Consider the following 9946-nt stretch of genomic DNA (forward strand, 5'->3'; position numbering starts at 1 on the left):
ATGTGTATTACATAAATATATATGTGAGAGAGAGAAACAGATAGAAAGAGAGAGAGTGGGACAGTTTAAGATGGCCTCGTTCTCTCACATTTCATTAGAAAGCCTGTGGCAAACTGTTCCCTGACAATGTCACAAGACTGTATTGATATCACGGCCTGGTCTGATCTGACTGCCTGAAGGGTTTGACTCAGTGGCCAAATACAACATGTCGAAGAGGGGGAGAGGGTAATGAGACGAGACGCTTAGAATATGAGAGGGGGGGGAGTACCAGCCCAAGAAGCCGAAGTGTTAGGAAAGAAAATGGATCAGAGAGACAGAGAGATAGAGCGAGAGAGTGACTCATCAGAAAAAGAATGTCCCATCTCTGCCAAAGGAACCACAGACACCACTGCAACGATCGCTCGCTCTCCACTACTTTAAATCATCCCCTCTTTCTCTCGCTCGTCATCTCCTCCTCTTGCCTCTCTCTCCCTCCGCTCCTCGGCCTTCATACCAAGGGAAGTTATTTTTGTTGTCTCCCAAAAATTTAGCGGAGCATTCTCCTCTGACAGACTTTGGTTTTGGAATGGTGGATGATACAGCCAGTTGACCATAACTGGTGGGAAAGCACCGCACCGCCACTGCTTAGAGTAAAAACACAGAAAAAACAATAACAACACACACACGCACAAAGAATGCCTCTCCACTTGTTTTGCCAAGTCAGGGCAAAGCCAAGACCCAAATTCCAGCATTGTGTGGTTTATCAAAGTTACACCGTTCAATTCCTTTTAATTCTTGCCTAGAAAAACAAATACAACTATTTTTAATGTAGCTGCGGTTTTATGAAGCAAGATCTAAAATATTGCGTCCAGGTTGGCACTGCTTCATATCCTTAACCACAGACGTTAACTTATCATTACTCCCACCACAGGATATGACGTAACCGCAACAATCTAATCTAGTCTGGGAACCTAAATCACCACAATGACTGCGATGATGATTCAACATTCCTATCAACCTGTGTTTCATCCAGTTCACACACTCCGGCTCTGTGAAGGTTAATTGTTACAACAGGGGGGAAAGTGAGCAAAGTTTGCTGGAGGGTTTTACAGAGGAGGAGGGCCATGTCTGCTACCAACCTGTGCTAACACAAACACCTTTACACACTTTAAAATACACAACAAAACCCTTCCTGGCAAACAAACAAGGGTGTTCATTCACATTTTTTTTTTTTTGATATTTTGTGAGTGTCCATTGTTCAGTCAGTCGTCTCCTTACTACATTCAAATGGATTCCACATCTGCCGTCAATTTCCAGGGGGAAAACCCCGGTCAGTTAAAGCATGGCAGGAAATGATGAGCGAGAACATCTGTTGAGCTATTTGCATTGTTGATTGATCTGCTAATAATATGCTCAATAAATCAATAATCTATAAAACATTCTTAAAGATGACTACTTCAAGCCTTGCATGATACAGCTACACAAAATTGCAGTTTCATTATCTGTTAATTGCTTGATTTACTTTCATCTTTAAACATATGACCAGGTTTCATTAGGTTGACTCTCGCGCATTTGTATCTATGTATATATATCTGTTTCTATCTCCATACATTCCCTATGATAACATTGTTTCCATGCTACAGCCACCATTTTGCCTTTGGATTCACTGCAACGAATTGTATATACATGAAGGGCGTTCGTTTTGACTGAGATGAAACAAAAATCAATATGGTCTGATCCTTATAACAAAATGTATGCATGTGCTGCCATTTAAATGTAAAACAGCCATAATGTGGAAAAAATGCTGACCTGGCAGAAAGCACAGCAGTTAAAATATACAGAGCAAATCAAACTGCAGTCTGCATTACTGCCGTGGTATCTACACTGTACAGCAAGAAACCACACTGCATACCACACTGCCCCAACAAGCACTGTGTTGTGCCTATTATTTATCCCACATAAATCAAGTCTGTAGAGCAAACACAAATATTTCCCTTTTGATTCCAATATCTGAATAGTTAAAAATTTGCTTATAATATCAAAGGCCTTGAATACTGTCTGGATGTGTTTTCCTTGTTATTGCAATATTTGACTGATGATCATGTCTACAAAGGAACAGCTAAATGAGTCACTGTCAAACAAATCTTAAGATGCCTTGAAAAAAAGTGAACAATGAGCCTACAAATATCACAAAATGTCCGCAGTGACAAATGAAGCCAATCAAAGGAGCTCTCAACATGACAGGTGTAATGCATCATGGCCTTTCTGTCGGCTACAAAAGGAACAAAAACAGGTAAAGGAGGGAATGAGGCAATCTATGTGCACACGTTTATAACAAACCAACAGCACAAATATTATGTCAACAATCTTTTATGTATCATGAGGTGTGTAAAGAAACGTTTTCTTTGCAATTTGATTGTTTTTCTCTCGGTCATCTGGATCACTCATCCAGTTGCCATTAAAGTTTCGTGGAGGGGTGAGGCATGACCTTTAGAAGAAACTGTTAAATTTAGGAGCAGATCTAAAAGATAAACAGGCGGATCCAGGATCTTTTTTTGTTGCTTTTTTGAACATGGTGAGATAGGGCGTTAGCCTTGTTTCTACTGATGAAGCTGTGAAGGGGAAAGCAGACTATGGTGGGCTGCCACAGTCTGAGTAAGTAATTAATGGGAAACACAACATATGTATCTGGAAATAAAATAACCCACGTTGATATATGAGATTTTGGTCACATGGCACAGCCAGAGAATCAGGTTAGGACTTTGTACGCAGAGCTTTTTATATAGTCTATGGTGTAGAGTGAAGTTAGAATATTTTGCATTCATCCTACCTGGTTTATTTGCAATGAAACCGTTGTGCGTCCATGATCAACCGGATTTAGTGTTTGCCTAGTCATTCAGCAGAGGCCACTCGCCATCAGCTTGACCTATTGCATGCACAATGTTATGTTGTTTTGCTATGAAAAGGGAGCAAGCTAACAAACAGAGCCGACACCGAAGCCTCCGAGAAGCGGTTTGTGGAAGTGTTTTGAGATCTACACCGAAGAAATCAAAGTAACAAACTATTGTAAGGCTGAGCAATGTTAAGTGTTAAACCTCTTCTGACTACGAACTTACACTGGGGGAGGAGATGTTTTGAATAGCATGCTGGATGTTTCCAAATTTATCACTGTACAGTAAATATTTCACTTGGCATTGGTGCTCCGGTTTGAGTGTTCCTTGTGCTTTAGAGTGAACATCAATGTACTCGAGTGTTCCTTGCAGTAAGGGCTGGGGATTAGAGAAGTGAGGGAGGACTACCAACTTCGAGTCAATCCTTGTTCTGAGACAGTGCAGCAGAAATCCTTATACTTGCTGTAGTAGGCCAATTTACAGAGGCACCTGGGGCTCTGGCCTTAACAGCCCCTTTCATCACGCTTTGGCTTTCAAAGCTTAAGACGGTGCATATGTGTTTGAAGGAGAGAGAGGGAGAGCCTGCGCGAGAGAGAAATAGAGGCCGAAAACCCTTATGCAGCTGAATCGGGAGTGATGGGGGTAAACGTGTGAAAGTGCAGCGATGTGGAAAAGACAACATCAGAAACAGAAACATATAAACAAAGGAGTGGGAAAGTGTGTGAGCACAAGCGTAAACGTGTGGGGGGTTTCCTCTGAAAGCTGAACGTTTGCCTGTCCTCAGCTCGCCTGCTTCCACAGGTAATTTGTAGGCAGAATAACATGCATACCGACGAGCCAATCACCATGCAGACCTGACAGCGAGAAGACAACCGGACAGGGAGAGCTGCCAGGAGCTGACACGTTACAAGGCACGCGCGCAAATGAAGCAAACAGAGATGCAGAGCTAAACTGAGTAAAGAAAAAAATCAAACGCGGATCGAGCATGTGGGTGAAGAACTGTCAACAAGAGTCAGGCCGTCTGATGGACAGAGGGACAGACGGAAACACCGACCGGGGGCCCGATCATTCAGTTTCACACCCTGCAGGATGAACAGGGCCTCTGTGCTCCTTCTCTGTTCAAACACACCTCACGGCTGTCTGCCCCCTGCAACAACAACGCACAGATACACACACACACACACTGCAGCCTGCTTGACAGTGGGCACAATAACCCTATTGAGAGGCATCGATAGGGGACTGAAAGAGAAGTGACGAGACGAAGATGAAGGAAAAGACTGAAAACACACACATGCAGCGACAGCACACATAAACACACTCCAGTAAACTGCAGTGTGGTCCTCTTGCCAACTTGACAGCCGGGGATGAATCTGCTTTCTTCTGTCATTAATTCATCAGTCATCTGACCAATCTGGTCACACTGCCCACACAAACGCACACACACTCACAGATATGCACCAGCCACCATACACACACTTGTTTGGTCAGGGGCGGACCAGTGGTATTGTCTCACAGGGGAAGCAGGGTGGTGATAACGGATCTCCATACCCTTTATCTGATTGCTCACACACACCCACAGAGACACCCGCACTGTGTACGCACATGCACACTTTCAGCATCCTTTCTCATCAGCTGTTGAGCATGACCTCGACCACACACAGACTAACAGTTTGGTGCTGTGAGGGAAGAAAGTCCCAAATCAGACTCAGACACACACACGCGCACACACACAAACACACACACGCGCACACACACCCACGCACACACAGCCAGGCCAAGGTATTTACATCCAATCAGCAGAGTACTCTGAGGCTCGCTAAAATATCATATTCTGGGTGTGTGACATACTCATAGCTTCACCAGATGGCTGTTTATACATGCATGTCTGCAATATGTGTAAATGCATGTGTATGTCTCATTTATTTGGCATCTCAACGGAGGTAATAGAAGCCAACTAAGCAGAGAAGGGGACCATCTTGAGAGTGAGGCACTTTCAAAACACCGAAGCTAAACAAACACGCATACACAAGCACACAGGAACCGTCTGCAGTGCTTGGCCCAAAACTCAGCCCATAAATGTCCAAGTCACTTTTTCCAGGCTCAGCAACTCCTGACGTCGTACAGAAACGCTTCAGTGGAAGGGAGGGAGACTCAATGAAGAGGGAGAAAGTGAAAAGACGGCGCAGGAAAGATGGGAGAGGGGAAGAATATTAAAACCAACTTCACGTTCCCGAGTGCCATACGCAATTAGCGATGGCATCACATGCACACACGTGCAAGTGCACACACTGCAGAGCAGGGACGAGGGCTGGATGGGCAAGGAGGCTGGGAGGAAAGTGAGAGAGGGAGGGAGGGTGGCGAGGAAGGCAGGCAGGCAGTGACGGAGAGGGAGAGAGGATGACAGTGCACCATTTCTACTATGGTGGTACAGTCAGAGGCGTTTAATTTTGCAGCTCACACTAATTAACTCGCCTGACCGATACCACAGCACAAACATAGTAAAACCACCAAAACCACTGCCTAAAATAGTGAGAACTGGCTATTTAACAAGAGGTTTCCGGATAGAAAACATGACAATATCAAGTTGTATTTGATCTTTATGCTTTCTGATAAGAGTAATAAATCTCATTGAAGGAAGCATCAGTGCAAATATGATGCAAATGTTGAACGCATGAGGGCCAGTGTCACCAGGAGACACACAGGGGCACAAACCTCAGTGGTGCAGTCCAAAAAAAGAAGACAGGTCCTTTGGTGATTCATGTTATTGTCAACAACTTCAGTTTCCCTCCTGACTCCACAGAAACACACATAGTATACTAGTACATGACCTGTTTCACAAGTTTGCACAGTGTTACGACACAACAAAAAATCCAGTCCTTGTAAAAGTCAGCCCTCATCTGAAGTCAGCGGTTTTGAGAGGAAAAGTCCACAGTAATTCCTCATGTCTGTGCACAAACAAAACATAAGTGCGTCCTGTCTCAGCACCCCCCTGCCTCCACAACAATTAAACAGGAAATGGATTTGCATCATTATTCAGTAGATTCTTTAAAATCACTGAACATAAACAAGCAATTAAGTGGTTCCATGTTTGTCTAGATAGAACAAGCAGGCGTATTATCTCACGGGCCTGGCATAAGCTACCAGAGCCAGGCTGGAAACGATTAGCTGTAGCATGTGTCCAGCCAGCACCATGCACCAATACAAGCCTCAACCTCACCCCCCCACCTCCCTGCCCGGGGGCCTGCAGGGTCTACAGCCCGGGACTATTCCATGTAGCATGCAGGAGTCAAGAGAATACCCTCCTTCATGCCTGTTAGTCTTACAATGAGCCTCTTCATTGCTTATATTGTAACTCAACACAATACAGGAGAAGACAAAGGAGCCGAGACAACCATGAGTCAGGAGCTGGAGCGTCTCTGGTCAGGAACCAAGGGACAGGTTCAACCGTCAGGTTTGTATAGTGTTCTACAAGGAGGCTGTGCTTAATTAATCCATGAATTAATCCGCAGATTATTATAAAGCAAAAGGGTCAAAACATCTGTTGCTGCAAGTTCATGAACATTAGAATTATATTAAAAACCCTACTTGGAAACAATATCCTGGTGTCGCCACCATGTTCAGTTATGTAGGTCAACATATTAGCTTTTAAGACAAGGAAGCCTGGTCAGAAACAACAACTAAACCTGGTTTGATTAATTGGGAGATCGTCAGTTAACAATATGACAGGAATTAACAGATTAAACTGTAATACTATGAACTTAATTGTTTAAATATTATAGGTATTGTCCTGAAATCATCCATGGGCTGTATGTGAGAACGCAAATGCTCCAAGTCAGTTGTTATCTTTCCCTAGAGCAAGCGAGCTGACCTAATGACGTTTGTAATATGTGACGGATAGAAATAATGAAAATAAAAATAATGCACATATCTCAGGATGGAAAAGAGGTGACATGCATGTCGAAGACGGCAACAAAGACGTCAACCTGTAGGGACAAGTAGATTCAAAGGTTTTAGGTGATAACGGCCAACACCAGTGTTAATGTACTGTAATAAGGGAAAATAATTATAATGCTTATTGAGGATTGTTCATCTGTTCATCCAGCCTATTTCCATTAATTTATCCATCAATTGACATTTCACCACATCCAATGTGGAAGGAAAGGCTGTGTACATTTGCAAATACTGTGCAGAGACCTATGTTAAGAATGACACAACGATGCAGAAGCATATAGTCAAGTGCCCAAAGTTTCTCAGGGCTCAAATCAGCCTATGACACAACAAAATGTTTATATTTATGTCTGTATATGACAAGGTAAATACAGTTAGTATAAATTACCCACAACATTTCCAGTTTATTCCTGTTAATTCCCATTAATTCCTGTTAATTCCCGTATATTCCCATTAATTCCCATGGAAAGTTTCCAACTTTGAATATTCCCAGAATTTTGCAACCCTAATCGTGTATGATGATTTCTGCAGTGGAATTTACACATTGTGTCCTGACACCCCCCCCCCCCCCCTCACCTGAACGCTTCTGACATGTTCCTGTTGATATTAACGCGTCTGACAATATGCTGCTGCGTTCTTCATATGTGTAAAGCAAACTCTGGATAAAGTCAAGACATTATCTGGAGTCCATGGCTCTGGTCAGATCACCAGCCACTCACCTATACCTTACCTTAAGACTAGGGCTGCACAATATACAATATCAATTATTATTGCAATTTAATTGTAATTAATAGTAATATAGCAAAAGTCCAATATATGTATCGGCGTGTTGCTTATGCATTGATCTCCCCTTAGGTTTAGAGAATGTTTTATTGTTTATCAGGTGTTTATCATTCTCAGCTCATAAAGATTCATTAAAAACCACAACATGCATCAGGAGCAAAAATCTGTCTTTTAATATTGAAATAAACAACGTGACCTCTATCGTGATAATTATCGATACCATCTGACGTGAAATCGTTTATCTTGGGATCTTTCTCGGGCCACATCGTCCGGCTCTACTTTAAGACCCACGTATTAAAGGTGAGGTTTCTGGAATGTGATTGAACAGCCTGGTGTCATCCACGTTCCGAGGGTCGGTGCCTTGAACGCCCCTCGACCCGAACACAGCGGCGGTGTCGAAGCTTAAAGACCCGCGGTGGTCAGCGGCTGCTCGCTACACGTCCGTTCCCACAAACACACACAACCGCATTAACAACAACACAACAACAACACAACTGAACCGGAGCATTAGCTCATGGAAACACACGCCGGGCTCCACCGCAGCCTCCCGGTCCCCCCCACCCCACCGGACTGCCCTCCGACACCTCCCCGACTGGCTCGCAGCGCAGCGGGGCCTCGGATGCCTCAGCGCGGCGTCGTCCGGAGGTGCGACACGGGAAGTTCCTCTGGTTCTACCCGAGCAGAGGCTCCACTGTAACGGACACGTTCAGGAGAAAACCCCCTCATAGCACATCACTCACCTCCTCGCTGTCTCTCCGGTGTGTTCACGTCCTCCGCGCTGGGCTCCTGTCTTCTTCACTTCTTTCTCTCCTCCCCTCCGTGTCTCTCTCTCACTCTCTCGGCTTGTTTCTTTTCTCCTCCCTCCCAGATGCCGCCCCTCTCCGGCAGGGGGAACCGGGGGACGCTGCTCCGGAAGCAAACGCTCCTCTGTGATTTTTTTTTTTTTTTGTAACTCTCTTTGATTTAAATGACTTGACTTGACACTGTGGAGATTACAGTTTCGTGTTATTAATTGTTTTTATTTCACGAAGTTGACTACAGGGAAACAGGGAGGATTACATCTTTCTGAACGACATTTGCACATTTTGAAGATTTCTATAGTAAGGGATGATGATGAGGATGAGGTTGAGGATGAGGACGATGAGGTTGAGGATGAGAACGATGAGGTTGAGGATGTGATGATGAGGACGATGATGATGATGATTGTCAGGGATCGAGCAGGAAGACCAGAGAGTCACAGTGTCTTTGAACAAATGTTTTTTTTAATTTTGTTTCCATTTACAAAATGCAAAACGATACATTTCACAACCAGTAAAAAATGTCAATTACTCAAACTAGCCTCCAGTAACAGATGGATACCAGTTAGCAGCATCACAAAAACTGCCCCTCAACCGAGATAGGGGAACATATATGGTGGCTGGTCAAGCCACTCAAAATCAAAGAGGGGGATAGACTTAGACATTTAAAACAACGCTACAGCCACAACATAACACCCCAGAATAAGACCATATAATATTAACTAATGGAAATTAATTAAATATAAATATCAAACAATAAACAAAGATTTAAAAACTAAAAATCGAGATAAGGAAATAATGTCCCTCCCTATGATTACACGAGACATTTAAGGTTGTCTGCTGCAGCTGGCCCTCCTTTTGATGAATGGCCAGATGACTCCAGCAACAACCCCCAGGAACTGGAAACTCAAAGAAAACTTGATTAATTATCATAGAAAGAAAATATTTAATAAATAAAAGTGTGTTGTATTAAATTAAAATGTGTCCAGACTCCAGTCATGATAATTCAGTCTCTTGTGCCGCCCATTTTTCACCCTAGGCAACCGCCTATGTCGCCTGTGCCAGGAGCCGCCCCTGAATTAGGAATTAAGAAAGGTTACCACCATGTTATAATGATGAAGATCATGATGACGATGATGATGAGGATGATTTGACGATGATGATGATAATCGTGATGATGAGGTTGAGGATGATGATGATGATGATGATGATGATGATGATGATGATGATGATGATGATGATGATGATGATGATGATGATGATGATGATGATGATGATGATGATGATGATGATGATGATGATGATGATGATGATGACCACTCACACATCCAAAGTGCTACAACCAAATAGCAAAGTATCAGTTTAATAATAAATGTGTTTATAAAGATAAGACACTGTTCTCCGTCTGTAAGACTTTCCTGTCTAATAATAATAATAATTCTAATGTAAGGATCAAGATGACTTACTGCTTTGCTGCATTGTAAAACATTTATGTTAAATACTCTTGTTGACTATGTCTTTCTCTCCCTGCTGAAAACAGAGCTGCTT

General features: G+C 43.2%; 1 protein-coding gene across 2 annotated transcripts in view; it reads right to left on the reverse strand.

Annotated features, from left to right (window-relative positions):
• Positions 1–8428, reverse strand: part of apbb2b (amyloid beta (A4) precursor protein-binding, family B, member 2b) — a 51148-nt gene extending 42720 nt beyond the window's left edge. For both annotated transcript variants that reach the window (XM_061090574.1, XM_061090583.1), the window contains exon 1: positions 8342–8428. The gene's annotated coding sequence lies outside the window, so the exon portion shown is untranslated. The remainder of the gene's footprint in view (positions 1–8341) is intronic.
• Positions 8429–9946: the final 1518 nt, after the last annotated feature.

Source organism: Limanda limanda, chromosome 2 (assembly GCF_963576545.1).
Source record: "Limanda limanda chromosome 2, fLimLim1.1, whole genome shotgun sequence".
Lineage (NCBI taxonomy): Eukaryota > Metazoa > Chordata > Actinopteri > Pleuronectiformes > Pleuronectidae > Limanda > Limanda limanda.